At 48.0% G+C, this 22,320-nt stretch overlaps 1 protein-coding gene across 1 annotated transcript in view; it reads right to left on the bottom strand.

Annotated features, from left to right (window-relative positions):
- The window catches only part of LOC115086658 (cullin-9-like), a 582,584-nt gene that overhangs the window by 401,495 nt on the left and 158,769 nt on the right, over positions 1–22,320 (bottom strand). The window lies entirely within an intron of this gene.

Genomic DNA, 22,320 nt, shown 5'->3' with positions numbered 1-22,320 from the left:
CCAATCTAATCCTGACTCAGCCCTTTCCTCCTGGTACAAGATTACTGAACAAGTTGCAAACAAATGGTGCCCATTAGTCTCCAAAACAATCAATCCAACAAAAAAGGGAAATCAACCCTGGTTCAGCTCCGAACTAAAACAGATGAAACAGGAATTGCGACATAAAGAAAATAGATGGCGCAAAACCCCTAACACATCTACCCTCTCAACATTTAAGGGATTCTTACATCACTACAGGACTTCTATTCTACAAAAAAAAAAAGGAATACTATGCTAACAAAATACACCACTTCCAGTACGATGCCCAGGCCCTATTTGCTTATGTAACACAAATCACTAAATCAACCCCTCCATCTATTCCAGATGAACAAGCTCTAACCAAGGCTAATGAGCTCGCTGCATTTTTTCAACAGAAAACTCTAAATACCCTCGCCCTCCTCCCTCCAAAGACTACACCTCTCAAGTCAGGAGAGAATTCCAACTCCCTTAGTAGACCCAAGTTCGACAGTTTCGAATATATTTCCACCAAAGAGATCGAATCCCTCCTAAAAAAACAGAAACCTTCTAGCCATCCGGCTGATAATATCCCATCGAAACTCCTGCTTCTCATCCCGAACACGATCTCAGGACCTCTGACAAGCATCATCAACGGCCTTCTAACTCAAGGAAGTTACCCAGACAGTCTAAAAAAACGCTTCTCTCAAGCCCCTCCTCAAGAAACATAATTTAGACCCCAATGTTCTGGCGAATTTCAGACCCATTTCTAATCTCCCATTCGTTGCCAAACTTACGGAGAAACTGGTAAACACCCAGCTTTCTGAATATCTAGAGGACCATAATATCCTATTCCCTTCGCAATATGGTTTCCGCAAAGCACGCAACACGGAAACCCTCCTCATCTCACTTACAGATCATATCCTACTGGGGTTAGACAAAGGACATTCCTTTCTATTAGTCCTGTTGGACATCTCGGCGGCATTTGATACAGTCAACCACTCCATCCTTCTAGATCGCCTAGCAGATATCGGCATCTATGGATCAGCCCAAAAATGGTTCAAGTCCTTCCTCAGCAATAGAACTTTTAAGGTCAAAATCAACAACAAAGAGTCTCCCCTAACAAATTCAACCGTAGGTGTACCACAAGGATCCTCCTTATCTCCAACCCTCTTCAACATTTATCTTCTCCCCCTCTGCCAACTGTTATCGGATCTCAACTTAATTCATTATCTGTATGCAGATGACGTGCAGATTCTAATCCCTATAACAGAATCTATCTCAAAAGCTCTTACCCATTGGAATAACTGCCTTCTTTCCATCACCAATCTACTTAACAGCTTAAACCTGGTCCTCAATGCCTCAAAGACAGAGCTACTCCTCATCTCCTCAAATGAAAACAATTTTCCGCCACCATCACCTCACAATTCTCACATTACCTGTAAGCATGTTAGAGACCTTGGGGCAATACTAGACAATCGACTAAACTTAAAGAAAATGGTCAACACAACCTCCAAGGATTGCTTCTACAGACTACAGGTTCTAAAACGTCTTAAACCATTACTATTTTTCCAGGACTTCAGGACAGTCCTACAAGCGCTACTATTCGCCAAAATAGACTACTGCAGTGCACTCTTCCTAGGCCTCCCCAAATCTACCACCAAACCACCGCAGATGTTACAAAATGCGGCAGCGAGACTGCTGACCAGCACCAGCCGCGGTGAACACATCTCACCCATCCTCAGTAACCTACATTGGTTACCAGTAAATTTTAGAATCCTATACAAATCAATCACCCTAATTCACAAAACCATCCACCATCAACTTCAACTCGACTTGGAAATCCCATTCAAACTCCACTCCTCTAACAGACCAACTAGAGAGGTTCTCAAAGGCACTCTACAATTTCCTCCGACTAAGGCCACACGTCTCTCCACGACCAAAGACAGAGCTTTTTCGATAGCAGGCCCATCTATTTGGAATAACATCCCTGCAAACCTCAGATTGGAACCCTGCCTCTTAACTTTCAGAAAAAGACTCAAGACGTGGCTCTTCCACCAAGCCTTCTCCGATCCTCCAGACAATCACTAATGGCTTCCACTCTCATCCGGCCTTGGCATTTATTTTCATGAACTATGGACTCTGGTACCTCCAGGTTAAAGCACTTTCAAGCTTTAACCCGTTCTCTCTATCGTATCTTTCATAATTAATACTTGCCTTTATCTTCCTTCCAGCTTGTTTTAAGCTTCCAAGTTCTTGACTCCCGTTGATTGTAACTTTGACTTATTCCTATCTATGGTTATTTATTGTTTACCTGAATTGTTCCTTCAGTTATACCCTATGTTAAATGTAAACCGATCCGATATGGTTATTTACTATGAAGGTCGGTATAAAAAACTGTTAAATAAATAAATAAATAAATGCTGAGAAGGCATCATCCCTCTTTCTAAGAATTCTGACATTCTCTTTCTCAGCCTACATGCGGAGAAGGCACCATCCCTCTTTCTAAGAATTCTGACATTCTCTTTCTCAGCCTACATGCGGAGAAGGCATCATCCCTCTTTCTAAGAATTCTGACATTCTCTTTCTCAGCCTACATGCGGAGAAGGCACCATCCCTCTTTCTAAGAATTCTGACATTCTCTCTCTTAGCCTACATGCGGAGAAGGCATCATCCCTCTTTCTAAGGATTCTGACGTTCTCTTTCTAAGCCTACATGCGGAGAAGGCATCATCCCTCTTTCTAAGGATTCTGACGTTCTCTTTCTTAGCCTACATGCGGAGAAGGCATCATCCCTCTTTCTAAGGATTCTGACATTCTCTCTCTTAGCCTACATGCGGAGAAGGCATCATCCCTCTTTCTAAGGATTCTGACATTCTCCTTCTCAGCCTACATGCTGAGAAGGCATCATCCCTCTTTCTAAGGATTCTGACATTCTCTTTCTTAGCCTACATGCTGAGAAGGCATCATCCCTCTTTCGGCTCCTTTCTAATTATGGATTTTTGGGGGGGTGAGTTGAGTGGCATACAGGCACTGTACAAATTTCCAAGTGCACAGATTTTGGTGATTGGCCATTCATCTGATTCCTTTCCTCTGTGCAGGGGAACCCTCTGTCATCTTTTGTGTTTCTACTTATTTTAGAACCTTTGGTTATTAAGTTGTGGGAACTGAACGACTTTCAAGGTATTCAGTATCAGGGTCAGGAATTTAAGATTAGCCTGTTTGTAGACGACATGCTATTTATGAGAGATCCGCAAGGGGCTATCCCTAGTGTGGTAGATACATTATCATACTGTGGTCTGTTTTCAGGGTTGAGTATTAATTATTCTATATCTATGGCTTTTCCACTTCATAAAACTTTACCTGATAGGTGGTCTGTCATTTTTCTATGTTACATTTGGCAGCTCACGGTTAAGGCCCTGCAAGCTGCCTCGCCCTCTGCCCCAACATGGCCGGACCCATCCTGCAGTCAGCACACAGCTCTCTGCCCCAATCACCGTCCAAGCATGTCCCAAATGCCACCAATCGTCGCCTTCCCTTAGGCACGCGCACATTTACATGCATTATGTAGGCCTCACAATGGGAAACGTTGAGCAGCGCAGGCCAATGAAAGTCTATTTAAGCAAAAGCTTTGCAGCATTGCCTCCTCAGCAACGGGGCTCCTGCCTTAGCAGTGTGAGTTACCTCAAAGTTCCTGGTTCCTGTATCTTGCGTTCCTAATTCCTCGTACAGCCTTGCCTTGTCCTGCTCATTTTGTCCAGTGTTCTCCGTGTGTCTTTATCCACCCTTGGCCTGACTTCTGGATTCTGACCTCTTGCTTGGACCTGACCATGACTGCCTACCGCCTGGACACGACCACCCTTGTCTGCCACCTGCCCTGCCCTTGGCCTGTCTCCAACTCCCTGAGCCTAATGCCTACCCTGACACCAGTGTACCACTGGAGTCTGTCTCTATTCACCGCCCTATTGATCCACCTAAGTCCTGCCAGCCGCCAGACGAGGTGACTGATATAGTTGAAGCTCCAGACTGTCCCCATTCACCTGCTGCCAGCAAAGGCCTTGTAGATTCGCCTTCAAGGCTGCATCAACTACACCTCAGCACAAAGGGATCAAACATGTGCCACCCTTCATGTTCTATTTCACTCAATGTACAATAAAGCTCTGGAATTTGTTGCCAGAGGATGTGGTTAGTGCAGTTAGTGTAGCTGGGTTTAAAAAAGGTTTGGATAAGTTCTTGCAGGAGAAGTCCATTACTGCTATTAATCAATTATTCTTAGGGAATAGCCACTGCTATTAATTGCATCAGTAGCATGGGTTCTTCTTAGTGTTTGGGTAATTGCCAGGTTCTTGTGGCCTGGTTTTGGCCTCTGTTGGAAACAGATGGACCCTTGGTCTGACCCAGCATGACAATTTCTTATGTTCTTATTTCCATGGAAGACAGAACAGTTTACATATCTAGGCAAAGAAATTAGCTAGAACTTACTCAGCTAATTATATTTTGAATATTAGGGATATCATAGAAAATGTGAAGCTCTTAGTTAGTTGGCAAGATTTACCATTGTCTTTATAAGGGAGATGTGTGCTGGTGAAAATCATCGTGCTGCTGAAATTACTGTACCCTCTGCAGATGATTCCTTGCTGGGCTAAGCAAAGTGATATTAATATTTTCAAATCTACTGTAATACAATTTATTTGGCAGGAGAAACCTGCAAAGATAAGTTTTGCCAAGGTGTTTCACAATAGGTGGCTGGGGGGTTTGCATTTGCCTGATCTGGAAATTGAATTCTTCACAAGTGTCTCACCATCATCCATAAAACCATTTACAACAGAACACCCATCGATTTACACTACCCACTCACGCTGCGCTTCTCTTCTAGACCCATCAGAGAAGCATACAAGGGCTCGCTACAACCCCCTTCCCCAGCCAAATCCACACATCTCTCATCCACCAAAGACCGAGCCTTCTCGACAGCGGCTCCAACCATCTGGAATACCATGCCCCCCAGATCTTAGACAAGAACCTTGCAGACTGACATTCAGAAAGAAACTCAAGACATGGCTATTTCTACAAGCCTTCCCGGATCTATAACCGCCCCAACTATAACAAATCGCCATGGTTCTCCAGTCGACGTACCCCATCCCTGACTTGGCTTCTGACTATACATTAATTAGTCCCGAGTTTTTTTATGAACTGACACTATTTAGTCAGGAACATATGATATTATTACAGCCCTGAGTATATGATATTTACATATTTGAAATAATCCAGTCCTGAGTACATGTTTTATTATAATCCTGAATATTTGACTAGATATTATTTATTTCTGAGTTAGCCATGTCTCTGGCTCTTCCTCCTCCCAGTTCATGTGCCCCTGTTTTATTGTAACTTTTGTTCACTTGTTCTCTCTTTGCCTATTGTTCATGTCGATGTCAATGTTTTTGCACCATTGTTTCTTGTAAACCGATATGATATGATTGGTATCATGAATGCCGGTATAAAAAAGCCCTAAATAAATAAATAAATCTGCGCTGGTATAACGTGGCATGCCAAATAAGATTAATTGCTGACTTATTGCTGGGTTACAATAAATATGATGTCATTCCTTTATTGGATTCTGAGAAGGAAGCTGTTTCCCTAATCAATCTCCTACATTCTAAGAGTCGGTAGTCTTCATTCAGTTAGTGACTCTTATTTGCTTCATTCTTTGCTTAAAGCTTGGAGGTAGCTATGTAATTTTTGCATGTTGTCTCCCTGTGTCACCTTTTTTGCATTTTATTAATCATTGCCCATTTTCCCTTGGGTCAAGAACTTGGCCCTTTCCATCTGTGGAAGAAGAGAGGCCTGGTTAGGGACTGGGTTCATCTGACACCAATGTTCAACCCAAACTTTCTAAGAATATCCCTAGCACTCACTTTTATGAGATCTCTAGTGGGGCATTTAGACTTGTGCATAAAAGGTATACTTGTCAAATTTAATAAGCTTGCCTGGTGTATAAACGCTTGCGAGATAATGTAGACGTCTCATACTTGTAGACTTTAGCCAATAAATGGTCCGAGGACTTGGGAATTGAGGTAGCAGATTATGATTTATCTAGCCTTTTCCTTTATCTCAATTAACCTCTAATATTTACACTAGAGAAACACAGTTTAAGCTTCTTCATAGGGCTTTTCTTCACAGAAGTAGAGGGTATAGGCTTGGATTTTTTGATACAGATCTGTGTCCGAAATGTCAATGGGACTACGGTACATATTTACCAAGCCAGATCTCCTCTCCCTTCCATTACCCGCTCCTCCAAATACTGACCCTTAACCAGATCTCCCCTCTCTTCCATTACCCGCTCCTCCAAATTCTGACCCTTAACCAGATCTCCCCTCCCTTCCATTACCCGCTCCTCCAAATTCTGACCCTTAACCAGATCTCCTCTCCCTTCCATTACCCGCGCCTCCAAATTCTGACCCTTAACCAGATCTCCCCTCCCTTCCATTACCCGCTCCTCCAAATTCTGACCCTTAATCGGATCTCCTCTCCCTTCCATTACCTGCTCCTCCAAATTCTGACCCTTAACCAGATCTCCTCTCCCTTCCATTACCCGCTCCTCCAAATTCTGACCCTTAACCAGATCTCCCCTCTCTTCCATTACCCGCGCCTCCAAATTCTGACCCTTAACCAGATCTCCTCTCCCTTCTATTACCCGCTCCTCCAAATTCTGACCCTTAACCAGATCTCCTCTCCCTTCCATTACCCGCTCCTCCAAATTCTGACCCTTAACCAGATCTCCTCTCCCTTCCATTACCCGCTCCTCCAAATTCTGACCCTTAACCAGATCTCCTCTCCCTTCCATTACCTGCTCCTCCAAATTCTGACCCTTAACCGGATCTCCTCTCCCTTCCATTACCTGCTCCTCCAAATTCTGATCCTGAACCAGATCTCCTCTCCCTTCCATTACCTGCTCCTCCAGATCCTGTCGAATAATGCGATTGACTTCTTGCTGCTCCTGTGGTTCCAGTTTCTTAATAAAGAAGAGGAGCTCCCACCACTCTGACTGGCTGAGGGTCCCAGAGTCCTCCATCACACGGTCCATCAAGTAAGGCAATGAATACAAGTTTCCGTGAGGTTTGTAGTAAAACACCTGTGACACTGCAGAGGAAACACCATGAGACAAAGACATTAGTTCCCAAAAAGACAAATAACCCTAAGAAAAAGAGGCTTGGGAGACTTGAAAGAATTTGTGCTTTACTTCTTCAACAAGATGGACACTAGTCAAGTATTAATAGCCCAGAGCAGCAGCGTTTGAGCTTAAATCGTGCAAGAAAGAAGGGCCTTCATCCCTGTACAGCTGGTCCACAGCTGTGTAACAGAGCAGTAAAGAAGCACAGCATTGGTTACTTCTTTCGGTAGGAGCTACCACTGGGCTCGTGGCCTGGAAGGATTCTGCTAATCTTTGGATAAGAACTCAAATCTGAGAAGCTTCAAGACCACAAGTAATAGGAGCTGTGTTCAGTTATAAAACTCGGATTGCTAAAACAAAGAACAGTTTGAATTAAAAAAAAAAAAAAAGGAAAAAGCTTCACAAATGCTTTTCATTTCCTTTTTTTTATAACATTTCTTTATTAATTTTTACAACTATATTTACTTATTTAAAGCAATTTATTTCTCACACTCTTCAACATTCAAGGTGGAGTAGAACTGGAAAATTATAAAATAAGTAAAATAAAAACAAATAACATGAAAATACTTATCATTTTGGTTGCCCTTCTCTGTACCCTTCTCCATCGCAATTATATCTTTTTTGAGATGCGGCGACCAGAATTGTACACAGTATTCAAGGTGCGGCCTCACCATGGAGTGATACAGAGGCATTATGACATTTTCCGTTTTATTCACCATTCCTTTTCTAATAAAAGAAAATTATTCCTTACCTGCTAATTTTCGTTCCTGTAGTACCAAGGATCAGTCCAGATGGTGGGTTATGTCCCCCGTCCAGCAGATGGAGTCAGAACAGACTTCGAGGGACGTCACCAGTATAAGCCAGTGCTCCCTCTGCTGGAGCTCAGTATCCCGTATAGCAAAGCCCAAAGGACCCGAAATGGATTGAATCAAGTTACTCAACATACCTGAAAACAGGCACGCAAATGCAATAACAATGAACCGCCAACGAGCGGTAAGAACCCAACTTGTAGGGAGCTGTGCAAAACAGAAACAAGGCACAAACAGCAGGTAACAGAAGATATCGACAGGCATCAGACCCGAGCAGAAGCAAAAAGATCCCCAAGTGGTGGGCGTCTGGACTGATCCTTGGTACTACAGGAACGAAAATTAGCAGGTAAGGAATAATTTTCTTTTCCCTGTACGTACCAGGATCAGTCCAGACGGTGGGATGTACCAAAGCTTCCCTAAACCGGGTGGGCCCCTGAAAGCCCTGCTCGGAGGACCTGGGCACCAAAATGTCCCATGGAGGACGACGCCAGGTGCAGTCGATAATGTCGTGAAAAGGTATGCAGCGACTTCCACGTCGCTGCTCGGCAGATCTCCTGGGAGGAGACGGAGCGAGATTCCGCCCAGGACGCCGCTTGTGAGCGGGTGGAGTGAGCGATAACCCCGCTAGGCGGAATTCGGCCAGCTCCAATGTAGGATAGCGAGATAGCTTCCTTAAGCCATCTCGCAATCGTTGTCTTCGAGGCCTGGTGTCCCTTCTTCGGACCGGACCAGAGAACGAAGAGATGATCGGAGAACCGGAAATCACTGGTCACCTCCAGATAGTGACGCAAGGTGCGCTTAACATCCAAAAGACGAAGAGACCGGGGCTCGCTGGATCCAAAGGACGGAAGTTCCACCGTCTGATTCAAGTGAAAGGCCGAGACTACCTTCGGAAGAAAGGAAGGTACGGTGCGCAGGGAGACTCCGGAATCCGTGAACCTGAGATAAGGCTCCCTGCAGGACAACGCTTGTAGCTCCGAGACCCGACGCGCGGAGCAGATGGCCACAAGGAAGACCACCTTTAGAGTCAGATCCTTAAGGGTCGCTCCACGTATCGGTTCAAAAGGCGCCCCTGACAAAGCCGAAGCACCAGGTTGAGGCTCCAGGAGGGACAAGGATCCTGCACAGGAGGGCGTACATGCTTGACCCCCTTGAGAAAACGGGCAAAGTCCGGTTGCAGGAGAAGAGAGCCTTCCGCTCGCACGAAGGAACTCAGGGCCGACACCTGGACTCGTAGGGAATTATAGGCGAGTCCCTTATCCAGACCATCTTGAAGGAACTGCAGAATCGCCGGAACAGACACCTCCGTGGGTCGGATCCCCCTGGAAGAGCACCAGACGTCGAAAGTTCTCCAAACGCACATAAGCAACAGAAGTAGAAGACTTCCGGGCCCGCAGCATAGTAGAAACTACCGCCTCAGGGTAGCCCCTGCGTCGAAGGCGGCGCCGTTCAAAAGCCATGCCGCAAGACAGAAGAGTTCGGCCTGGTCGAAATATACTGGACCCTGGCGCAGTAGCCGAGGAAGATGACCGAGCCGAAGCGGGCCGTCCACCGCCAGCTGGAGAAGGTCCGCAAACCACGGCCTGCGCGGCCACTCTGGAGCGACGAGTACCACAGGACCTTGATGCTTTTCTATCCTGCGGAGCGTTTTGCCCACCAAGGGCCACGGAGGAAAGACGTAGAGCAGCCGATGGGTCGGCCAAGGGAGGGCTAGGGCATCCACCCCCTCCACGCTGCGTTCCCTCCGGCGACTGAAAAACCGAGGTGCCTTGGCCATCAGATCGAAATGCGGTGCGCCCCACCGCCGAATCACCAACCGCATCGCCTCGTCGGAGAGCTCCCATTCACCGGGGTCCAGTTGTTGACGACTGAGAAAGTCTGCCTGGATATTGTCCACTCCGGCGATGTGAGAAGCTGCAATCCTGACTAGATGCCTTTCCGCCCACTCCATTAGGGGGGTCGACTCTAGGGAGACATGTTTGCTTCTTGTGCCTCCCTGTCGGTTGATATAGGCCACCGTGGTGGCGTTGTCGGAGAGGATTCGTACTTCTTTGTTCCGCACCAGGGGGAGGAACCGCTGTAACGCCAGCCGCACCGCCCTGGTCTCCAGACGGTTGATCGGCCAGGTCGCCTCTGTTGGGGACCACGTCCCCTGCGTTGCGCTTCGGTCGCAGACTGCGCCCCAGCCCACTAGGCTGGCATCGGTGGTGACCACCACCCAATTGGGAACATCGAGAGAGACTCCCTGAGCCAGATTCGTCGGGACCAGCCACCAGTCCAGACTGTCCCTGGTGACAGAGGGGAGAGGAAGGATCACCTGATAATCCTGGGACACCGGTTTCCACCTGGAGAGGAGGGACGCCTGCAGAGGACGCAGGCGCGCAAAAGCCCAGGGCACCATATCGATGGTGGACGCCATCACTCCCAGCAACTGCAGATAATTCCAGGAAGTGGGCTCCTGCAAAGCTGAAAAACGACAGACATGCTCCCGCAACGACTGAGCCTTGTCCGGGCGCAAGAACACCTTGCCCTGCAGCGTGTCGAAGCTGGCACCCAGGAAGTCCAGGCGCTGAGAAGGAACCAGAGAACTCTTGGCAAAGTTCACGACCCATTCCAGGGATTGCAGGACCTGGACCACCCTGGCCACCGATTCCTGTCTGTGGGCGAAGGACTTCGCTCGAATCAGCCAGTCGTCCAGATAGGGATGGACTAGAATTCCGTCCCTGCGGAGGGCCGCGGCGACGACAACCATTATCTTGGTGAAGGTGCGAGGTGCTGTCGCCAGACCGAACGGGAGAGCCGTGAACTGGAAGTGCTGACCCAGAACCTTGAAGCGGAGAAAACGACGATGCGCCGGCAGGATGGGAATGTGCAAATAGGCCTCCGTCAGATCCAAGGAGGCCAGAAATTCCCCTCGATGAACCGCCGCAATCACCGAGCGCAGCGTCTCCATGCGGAACCTGTTGACACGCAGAGACTTGTTGACTTCCTTGAGATCGAGAATGGGCTGGAAGGAACCGTCCTTCTTCGGCACGACGAAGTAGATAGAATAATGGCCCGAGCCCACCTCGCCGAAGGGGACGGGGGCAATGGCTCCTATGCTCTGTAACCGATCCAGAGTCTGCTGTATCGCCGCCCGCTTGAGGTCTGAGCCGCAGGGGGAGAAGAGGAACCGGTCTCTGGGAGGACGGGCAAACTCCAGAGCGTAGCCGTCCCTTATAGTGTCCAGAACCCACTGGTCTGCCGATATCTTTACCCACTCCCCGTAGAAATCCGCCAGGCGACCCCCTATCCTGGGCGTGGGGGAGTGGTGGCATCTGGCATCATTGGGACGACTTTGGCGGAGGAGTACCCCGTCCGGAGCCGTCACGCATGGGGCGCCTACCCCGAAAGGACCGGGACCAGGTCTGGGGTCTGGAGGAGGCAGCACGGGTCCCCGGCTGCCTGTACGACCTATAGCGCCTCTGCGCTCTGGTTCTAGTCCGGGTAGACGCAAAAGCCCTGGAGGGTCGATGTCTGTCTTCAGGGAGTCGGTGGACCGCATTCTCCCCGAGAGATTTGATGATCTGATCCAAGTCATCTCCAAACAAGAATTTTCCGCGGAAGGGCAAAGACCCTAAGCTCGACTTAGAAGAAGCATCCGCCGCCCAGTTGCGGAGCCAAAGGAGCCTCCTAGCCGCCACCACCGATACCATGGAACGCGCCTGTACTCGGAAGAGATCATATAGGGCATCCGCCCCATAGGCTATCGCGGACTCCAGGCGGTCAGCCTGCGCGGCTTCGTCCGGTGGTAACGATTGAGAAGTCAGCAACTGTTGCACCCACCGGAGACTGGCCCGCTGAGCCAGCGAGGTACACATAACAGCCCGCATGCCCAAGGCGGAGACTTCAAAAACCTTCTTCAAGAATACTTCCAACTTGCGGTCCTGGGTATCACGGAGCGCTGTGCCGCCCGTGACCGGGATCGTCGTCCTCTTGGTGACCGCCGAGACGGCCGAATCCACCTTGAGAACCCTAATAAGATCCAAGAAGTCTTCTGGCAGCGGGTACAACTTCTCCATGGCACGAGTGACCTTAAACGAGGCTTCCGGGGTATCCCACTCCCTGGTGAAAAGCTGCAGGAAGGACTCATGGATGGGAAATGCCCGAGGCCTAGGACGCAGGGCAGCGAGCACCGGGTCCCCCTTCCTGGCCAAAGTGGTGACGGCGGGCGCCACCGGGAGCGGCGGATCCGGAGGAGGATCAAGATCCAGTTCCACAAGGATCTGCTGTATCAGATCACTCAGCTCGTCCCGCTGGAAAATCCGTAGTGCCAGCGGATCATCCCCTTCCGAAGGCAGCTCCGAGAGCGCAGGGTCCGCGAAATCGGTGCCGCAGCTCCCGTGGCAGCCCGAGGACGCGGAAGAGGAGCTGGGGCCCCGGACACCGACCCAACCAGGTCGGGGGGCGTCCCAGGAGGAACCACAGGCACCCGAGGAGTCTTCGCCGGTGGGGGGTGAGGGCCCAGATCCCCGGGAGCCCCCAAACCCTGCAGGTACGCACTATGCATCAGTAAAATGAACTCGGGTGAAAAACGAGGCAAGCTGGGAGGGGGGTCCGAGGAAAGAGTCTCTGATGACCCAGGGTTGGCCAAGCCCCCCTCCGGGGATAAATTCGGGGGGGAAAACCTCCCGAAAATCCCTCCGCTCAGACACAGCTTCCACAGCAGCAAGATGCCGCGAAAGTAAAATGGCCGCCGTTCCCGCCAACAGCGGCGAAGTGGCCGGCCCGCGCCGCCCCTGCCGGGGGGAAGGGAGAGAGGAAAAAGCGTCTGCCGGCTGCGAGGTGCCTTCCCCACCCGGGAGACACCTCGCGCAGATCCCCTCCCTTGAGATCCGGGACCCCGGCTCGCCGCAGGCCGCGCAACGAGGCAGCCGCGGCATAATAAAGAAACGGCGGAAGCAGGCAACAAAGCCTCGGGGGGGGGGGCCCAGGGGCACTAAGAAGGTGCCGCGGGGGGGCCGGAGGGCCTACACAACCCGCCAAAGAGATCCCTGCAGCGCCGACAAAAAAGATACCAAACGGGCCAAAGACCGCGAAAAAGAAAAAAAAAAAGGCCGCAAAGCCGCGGGATCGCCTGCCCCCACGTGGCAAGCCGGCCTCACCGGCGGCCACGGGGCACCAACACCCTGTGAAGAAAAATACCTGAAAAGGAAAAATAACACAGGGGAACAAAAACCAAACTTACCCCACGAACGGAGGGAGGAACAGAGAAGGCAGAAAGACACGCCTCCAAACAAGAGAACTTTTTTTTTTTTTTTTCCAAAGAATTTAAACTTTAACTTGATTCAAAAGAGCTCAATACCAAGAAAACATGACAGTAAGACAGAGAAAGAAACAAAGAGAAATTCTGATAAAGGATCCTGTCAGCCTGGGGAGACCGTGGATCCCCCAACTCTCATCTGCTGGAGTCAGAAAGATACTGAGCTCCAGCAGAGGGAGCACTGGCTTATACTGGTGACGTCCCTCGAAGTCTGTTCTGACTCCATCTGCTGGACGGGGGACATAACCCACCGTCTGGACTGATCCTGGTACGTACAGGGAATTCCTAACATTCTGTTTGCTTTTTTGACTGCCACAGCACACTGAGCCGACGATTTCAATGTGTTATCCACTATGACACCTAGATCTCTTTCTTGGGTGGTAGCTCCTAATATGGAACCTAACATTGTGTGATTACAGTGAGGGTTAATTTTCCCTGTGTGGATCAGTTTTATATTCTGCAGAATGTGCGTGCTACTTGATTACATGAAGTCTTTGACATATATATATATATATATATATATATATAAAAAGGTCTCTAAGATGCCTATTAAGTGAATATCATCATCGAGTGCCATTCACTCGAACTCGACACAAATTGTGGAGCGAAGCGCAAGGCACAATTATATATCAGATAGAAAGGCGAATGTGTGCGGTGACGCTGGAGTGGTCGGATGAACTTTGTTCTTGAGTGTAACTTTTATTTTTTAAGGGGTGAATGAATTTGAATGCAGAGCACATTGAAAATGAGGATTATAATTCAGCTGCCTGGTACTCTAAGAAGAACAGTATTTGTACGCTACTGGCATTCATTAGCCCGCTTTACTATCGCGCAGCACGCAGTTTCCTTTCCATTTTCTGTACACTCTAAGTCACCCATCGTATTGTTTAGGTTTCTGGCATAGGCACCCAGACATGTAAATGTTTTACTTTTCACACTCCTCTTACTGGTAGTTGGGTCAGTTTTCCCCACAGCGGCCTAGTCATGATGATCTGATTTCCCTTCTTTAAAAGTATGCTTTGTGCATGCCCAGCTCGGAGCCATGCGCTCCTGAGTGACTGATTGAAAACTGCTCTGTTTGCTGTTTATAAGCTAGCACCGGCAGTCTGCTTAAGGTGAAGCCCATCTCATCGGTAAAGCCCTCTGTGCGCCATCGTGTCATCCACGCACTGAGACTGCGGAGCTCCTCCTGCCTCTAGCGGGGAGCAGTTCCAAGATTACTACCCTGGAAGCCCTGGAGTTTACCACCTAAAAGTCTGTTTAGCTTGTAGAATCTCTCTCCTGCATCTTCCTGTGTCACAGGTACCCACATGTACCACGACAGCCGGCTCCTCCCCAGCACGCTCTCAATCCTGTTCATTTATGTAAATGCTTTACATGCCCTTATTCCATGTGAAGTTCACAAGATCATAACAGTTTACATATAAACATTCATAGATAAAATTAACATAAACTCCCATATAATATAAACGATTCCAGGAGGTTATTTTTCATAGCATCTTATTTATCAATCATATCTAGGGGATGTGTGAGATCCACTATCTTGTCACTGAGTGATCTTCAGCACCGCTATCCACCCAACTATCTCTATCCATAGTGCCTGAATCTCCAACAAGGGCAGTGCTAGTCCTGCCTCTTGGACATTATAGCGCTGTGTGGCAGGAAGAGGTCTCGGTTTCAGCAGCAGAGAGAGGCCGGCAAAGCTCTGCAGTGCATCCCTGCGTCTCCCTCAGCTCCAGCCCAGCTGAAGGTCTCCTCTGCAATTCTCTCTCTCAGCGCCTCCGGGTCAGACCTCTCCCCAGCTAGAGAAGGGTGGAGGGTCCCTAGCTTGCTGGCTGCATGCTTTTATTTTTAAATTCAGGAATTGAAAACTTCCCAACAATTTAAGGCTGTATTGGATTTACTCAAAGAAAAAGAAATGTAATAACCTTTGAAAGAGCAGAGAGAATTTAAGCCTAAGTGTCAGGTCTGCGTGCTGATGAGGATTACCTATCACAAAAGAGGGAGTGAATCTATGAAACGAAGGCAGAATAGAGAGGAAAGGTCAGAATCCAACAGGTACTGACAAGAACGGGAGAAGTTAGATAAGGGAGAGAAAGCTACATAAATAGCTTAACTAGAAAGGCCCCACTGCAAAGACACTCCAGCACTTTCTAAACCAGATAAGAAAAACGTAGCGCAGAAAGGAGCCTAGGCTCCCAGCAAGAGGAGTTTGGAGGAATGGCTGTGAATGCTAGAAGACGGGAGTCCCATGGAGCAGTTTGGAGGAATGGCTGTGAATGCTAGAAGACGGGGGTCCCATGGAGCAGTTTGGAGGAATGGCTGTGAATGCTAGAAGATGGGGGTCCCATGGAGCAGTTTGGAGGAGTGACTGTGAATGCTAGAAGATGGGGGTCCCGTGGAGCAGTTTGGAGGAATGGCTGTGAATGCTAGAAGATGGGGGTTCCATGGAGCAGTTTGGAGGAGTGACTGTGAATGCTAGAAGATGGGGGTCCCATGGAGCAGTTTGGAGGAGTGACTGTGAATGCTAGAAGATGGTGGTCCCATGGAGCAGTTTGGAGGAATGGCTGTGAATGCTAGAAGATATGGGTCCCATGGAGCAGTTTGGAGGAATGGCTGTGAATGCTAGAAGATGGGGGTCCTATGGAGCAGTTTGGAGGAATGGCTGAGAATGCTAGAAGATGAGGGTCCCATGGAGCAGTTTGGAGGAGTGACTGTGAATGCTAGAAGATGGGGGTCCCATGGAGCAGTTTGGAGGAGTGACTGTGAATGCTAGAAGATGGGGGTCCCATGGAGCGGTTTGGAGGAGTGACTGTGAATGCTAGAAGATAGGGGTCCCATGGAGCAGTTTGGAGGAATGGCTGTGAATGCTAGAAGATGGGGGTCCCATGGAGCAGTTTGGAGGAGTGACTGTGAATGCTAGAAGATGGGGGTCCCATGGAGCAGTTTGGAGGAATGGCTGTGAATGCTAGAAGATAGGGGTCCCATGGAGCAGTTTGGAGGAGTGACTGTGAATGCTAGAAGATAGGGGTCCCATGGAGCAGTTTGGAGGAGTGTTGCTATAAGCTGGAGATGTCCTGAATGGTGAGAAGTGATGCTGCTGAGCCCGTATGACTATCCTGAAATAAAGCCTTCATTTTTCCACATTTTTGAATACTTCTACCCTTTCATGTCTCAGAAGACCCCTAAAGTATCATTGCTAATGCTGAGGGTCAATCAAGTTGTTATGCCTAAACATTCAGGCAACAGGAAAAGTCTTGCAGAAAAGAAAAGTGCACAGAGCGAACAGGCCTCTGACGGGGAAGACGTCATGGCTGAGTCAACCCTGACTCCAGATGTTCTACAGGCCATTAAGGGAGCGATGAACACGCAGGAAAAATACATTCTTCCTTGGATAAGCTGCAATTAGTGGTTGAGAAAGTAGCTAACCTGGGAGAAACTTCAGTGAGTGGACATGGTTGAGAAGAGAATGGAGGAGCTGGAAAAGCCCCTAACAGAGGCAGCAGAAAATCTGATGTGGTAGAACAAAGTGCTCCAAGAAAAGCACAATGACCTTGAAAACTGCAGCACTTTCTTTGCAAAATGGAGCCGTGAAATCTTAAAAATGAAGATGGACTGGCTCAGAGAATTCTGGCACCCAGAGATGGAGCCCAAAATCAGCCTCAGATAGTGGTGATGCAAATTCACAAGGAAAGCAGGAGAGATTACTTACCAAAATGCGGAATATATGCGTTCCAAGATTTCTCTGCCGAGTAGGGAATGTCCTGCCCACGTGACCACTGGAGGGGACATGGGCTTACTGTGCATTGAGGTAGCCAAGGGAGGAATTTGACTGGTGCGGCATGCACCTGCATTCAAAATGGTGTCTGCCTTTTTTTTTTTTTTCCGGGTTTTATTTCTGGTCAAGTTGGGGTTTTTTTGTTGTTGTTCTTTTTTCTATTCTTTACTCTGCTGCAATGTTTTCCTTGATCAGCACTGTCCTGGATGCAACATCAGGCTTCCTGTGAAAGCGTTGATGTCCCCCAACACAGTCCCGTGTTTTGCCCAAAGGCTACTTTGGGAGAGAAGAGGCAAACAGTAATTTGAAAACAAACATACCAGTAAGGTGGGTATAGGAGCTCTTCTGTTTTGGGGGACATCAACACTATTAAAGTTCACTAAATTGACAGTAGGAGTCTCTCATAAAATAACTCATCTACGACTGACCTTTTGGAAACGTGTTCCTTCTTGGTGAGGACTGTAATGCTAATACCATACTTCCTTCTCTTTAATTTGTGATTCCTCAAGCATAGTTCCTTCTCCCTATTGTTGCATGCTTAGTGCTTATCTACATAGAAATGGGGACAAGGCAGACCTGGGAACATATAGACTGATATCTATAGCAAGATACCCTAAAAAGAATATTCCGGATGATGATCAAATTAACAGATTATCGATTCCTATAGTTCACCAAGTCCAAAATCTAAAGATCGTTATAGATACTACTCTCTCACTGCATCCTCACATGAACAAGCTTGTTCAAAATGCATATTATAAACTTCACAAGATATGGAGAGCTCGCCCTTATATTGAGGAACATGACCTAAAAACCATAGTCCATTCTTTAATAACGACACCGCTGGACTATTTGTACGTGCAGTTCTTTGGGCTTCCAAAGACTACCCTACAAGCTCTTCAATTTGCTCAAAATTCAGCAGCCAGAATAATCTCAGGGACCCCTCTGCAAGAGCACATTACTCCACTATCGGTATGATACCACTGGTTACCCAGAGGATGGAGAATTAAGTTTTGAATCCTGTTGTTTGTCTTTAAAGATTTACATGGGCTTATGTCTCCTTCCTTTAACTCGGGCCTTAAACCTTTAGCAACCTACACGAACACTACGATCAGCCTCGCAATCGACATTAGACATCCCCTCTTTTAAACATTTTAGACTTGACGAATCATGGGAAAGGCTACTTACAGTCCAGGGCCCCTTACCTTGGAATACCTTACCCACTGAGACTAAGAAAGAGACTTCCTTGATGAAGTTCAGGGAGCTAGTTAAACCCTTTATTTTAAAATCTTAATATTCATCCTGGCATAATCTATTTTTAATAGATTGGTCTTAGTTTAATACTGCTGCTGGGAACATTTCCTTGTAGTTTTAAAAAAGGTGCTGTGGTATTTCTGGTGACAAATACAAGATAAAAAGATGCAAGAAGGTGTGAGCTTATAATGCATTAAGTTAACAATGCAATGATTGATATTTTCTCTTTTACATTAATTTTTATTTCTGGTTTTACATAATGTTTCATCATAATTTAACTTACTATGAATGTCTCTTGTAAATCACCTAGGATGTAGATGGGTGGTCTATAAATTGTAAAATAAATAAATATCTTTGCAGAACGTGGATATAAAAACCTTAGCAAAGATTCTGCAGCTGAAATTGGAGTACCTTATGCCCTTGATTATTCACACGGACCAAACAAGGTTCACAAAGGTGGCATCGATCCATAAATATTACTAGAAGGCTTTTTATTCTATTGCAGATTTAAAAATCACGTAAATTGGTAAGAGCAATTATTGCCTTGGATACAAACAAGGCTTTTGACAGGATCCAGTGGCCATTGAAGAATTTAATTGCTGGATTAGGCCCATGCGGTGCTAGGCAGGGCTGTCCTCTGTACCGGCAATACAACTGCATGCAGAAGACGTTAGGGCGAGTGCTGGTATCTGGGGCACATTTTTTATATTTGTCTCAACTGGAGGTGTCCAACCCCTGTTTGGTGAAGCTATTGGATATCAGATGAATTATGAGAAGTCTAAATTGCTTTTTACTGGGGATAATGTCCATATGCCCAGAGGACTGAGTCAGTTCTGTAGCGTATCAGATGGTTTTACCTGCCTCATAGATGAAGTGTCTCTCACAAACTTTGCAATCTCTACAAGCTTAACTATATTCCAGCACTGGATAAAATTAGGAAGGATCTGCAGGCATGCCCAAGAGATAAACATCCCCTGCTCGGCTGTATATGCTTTCCTCTCCCTCAGAGAGCCCCTGTGCTTGTCCCATGTTTTCTCGAATTCAGACACTGTCCCCGGCTCCACCTTCTCCAGTGGGAAACTAATGCATGCATTCATTACCCTCTCTGCAAAGAAACATTTCCTTTTATTAATCCTTAGTCTTCTCTCTCTCACCCTCAGCTCATCACCCTGCCTCCCGGGCACTTCCCTGACTATATTTACATGTCTCTATCATATCGCCCCATCCTCTCTCTCCTCCACAGTATACAGGTCAGGAGGACAGTGGCCTTTTATTCTCTAGTCCCGTGATCATTTTAGTAGTTAGCAATTCCACCCGATTTATATTCTTTGTCACAAGCAACACTCCCAACGCAGCCTCTTCCAGCAGCACCCCAAACCTGCTCTCACCTGTTGACACTTTCAGATTTTCTGGCACATTGCAGACCTTTTCCCGACTTTCCTCTTCAGCCTGCTCCCCAGAACCAATTATCTCCACCATGTACCAGTGAACCCAGTATGTCCTTCCAGTAGAATGCCACAGAACCTGCACAGAAGGGAGAAACATACTGAGATGGTAAGTTAAGCAAAGAAATTCTCTTACCTGTTCATTCACCTCCATGAGCCCTTTTGTCCCATTCTGGGCTGATTCCTCCTAACTCTACATCTCCTTAGTAGCTTTTACCTATTGCAAAGATTTTGCCTATTCCCACCAGAATAAGCTTTCGTCCCGCAGTAATAAAAAATTACTTTCTGTAAAGGAGCAGAGCAGTCCAAAATGATATCTGAAGCCTGCGAGAGCCAGAGGAAACAGGTTAATAAAGGTTCCTCTTTACACACCTTCGAGAAATTTGGACTAAGACAGAAGCAGAGCAATCCTAACTTCCCACAGCCTGTAAAACGTTTCTTCTAAACGAATCATCTCAAGGGTCTTGCCTGTCATGATTCCCTAAGCTTTTCTCTCCTTCCTGCCTGAAGCCCCTCAGTACCCCTTCTCCCTCTAAAGGCTGCACCTTTTTTAAATGTTGCTGTGATCTGGGCCCCCTTCACTGGCTGGTTTATGATAAGTTCCCGTGAAGTCTAACAATACTTCAGAGCCAGCTCTGTTCCATGCATCAATCCCTGCAAGTAAACTAAACAGCATGGCGATGGGATAAATACAGCTGAATAATTTCATGAAAGAGGAAATCTCAAGGCATACTTCCTTCATGAAGAAGGGCATGCAGGGCTCACAACTTTGGCTGACAAGGAGTGTCCCCCTCCTGCAGGGGACCTTACTGGGCCATGCTCTGCCTACTCTAGCCACTGCCTTGAAAGGCTGCATGACTCAGTAAGGCCAGTCCTATAAGAACCTCCCTTACAAATTCCTCGGTGCTTCATCATCGGCATCTCGGCTGCCTGCTCTGGCCAGCCTTGCACATGTTCTTGTTTCCTTGTGCCCTTGGAGGCTCTCTCGCCTTGCCTTGCCTTGTTTCCTTGTGCCCTTAAGAGGCTCTCTCGCCTTGCCTTGTTTCCTTGTGCTCTCTCGCCTTGCCTTGTTTCCTTGTGCTCTCTCGCCTTGCCTTGTTTCCTTGTGCTCTCTCACCTTGCCTTGTTTCCTTGTGCCCTTGGAGGCTCTCTCGCCTTGCCTTGTTTCCTTGTGCTCTCTCGCCTTGCCTTGTTTCCTTGTGCCCTTGGGAGGCTCTCTCGCCTTGCCTTGTTTCCTTGTGCTCTCTCGCCTTGCCTTGTTTCCTTGTGCTCTCTCGCCTTGCCTTGTTTCCTTGTGCCCTTGGAGGCTCTCTCGCCTTGCCTTGTTTCCTTGTGCTCTCTCGCCTTGCCTTGTTTCCTTGTGCTCTCTCACCTTGCCTTGTTTCCTTGTGCCCTTGGAGGCTCTCTCGCCTTGCCTTGTTCCTTGTGCTCTCTCGCCTTGCCTGTTTCCTTGTGCCCTTGGAGGCTCTCTCGCCTTGCCTTGTTTCCTTGTGCTCTCTCGCCTTGCCTTGTTTCCTTGTGCCCTTGGAGGCTCTCTCGCCTTGCCTTGTTTCCTTGTGCTCTCTCGCCTTGCCTTGTTTCCTTGTGCCTCTCTCACCTTGCCTTGTTTCCTTGTGCCCTTGGAGGCTCTCTCGCCTTGCCTTGTTTCCTTGTGCTTCTCTCGCCTGCCTTGTTTCCTTGTGCCCTTGGAGGCTCTCTCGCCTTGCCTTGTTTCCTTGTGCCTCTCTCGCCTTGCCTTGTTTCCTTGTGCTCTCTCGCCTTGCCTTGTTTTCCTTGTGCTCTCTCGCCTTGCCTTGTTTCCTTGTGCTCTCTCGCCTTGCCTTGTTTCCTTGTGCTCTCTCGCCTTGCCTTGTTTCCTTGTGCCCTTGGAGGCTCTCTCGCCTTGCCTTGTTTCCTTGTGCTCTCTCGCCTTGCCTTGTTTCCTTGTGCTCTCTCGCCTTGCCTTGTTTCCTTGTGCCCTTGGAGGCTCTCTCGCCTTGCCTTGTTTCCTTGTGCTCTCTCGCCTTGCCTTGTTTCCTTGTGCCCTTGGAGGCTCTCTCGCCTTGCCTTGTTTCCTTGTGCTCTCTCGCCCTTGCCTTGTTTCCTTGTGCTCTTGGAGGCTCTCTCGCCTTGCCTTGTTTCCTTGTGCTCTCTCGCCTTGCCTTGTTTCCTTGTGCTCTTGGAGGCTCTCTCGCCTTGCCTTGTTTCCTTGTGCTCTCTCACCTTGCCTTGTTTCCTTGTGCCCTTCGAGGCAAGGCAAGAGAGCCTCCATGGGCACAAGGAACAAGGCAAGGCGAGAGAGCCTCCAAGGGCACAAGGAAACAAGGCAAGGCGAGAGAGCCTCCAAGGAAACAAGGCAAGGCGAGAGAGCCTCGAACCATGCTAATAATTAAACATGGGAAGAGATGGGAGACACTCTGAGTGTGAAGTAAGAAATAAGAGGGTAAAATATAAATGACAAAGGATCAGGTAAGATATCTGCACTCTTACATGCAAATATGCCCCTTTCCTCTTATGTTTCAATACTTCCCTTCCAGTGTGTGACATGGCATGTCTTCGCTCTTCTGATATGTTCCTCTCTAGAGATTTTCCCCA

The sequence above is a fragment of the Rhinatrema bivittatum genome, chromosome 3 (assembly GCF_901001135.1).
Source record: "Rhinatrema bivittatum chromosome 3, aRhiBiv1.1, whole genome shotgun sequence".
NCBI lineage: Eukaryota > Metazoa > Chordata > Amphibia > Gymnophiona > Rhinatrematidae > Rhinatrema > Rhinatrema bivittatum.
This window is presented reverse-complemented; position numbering and strand designations above follow the sequence as displayed.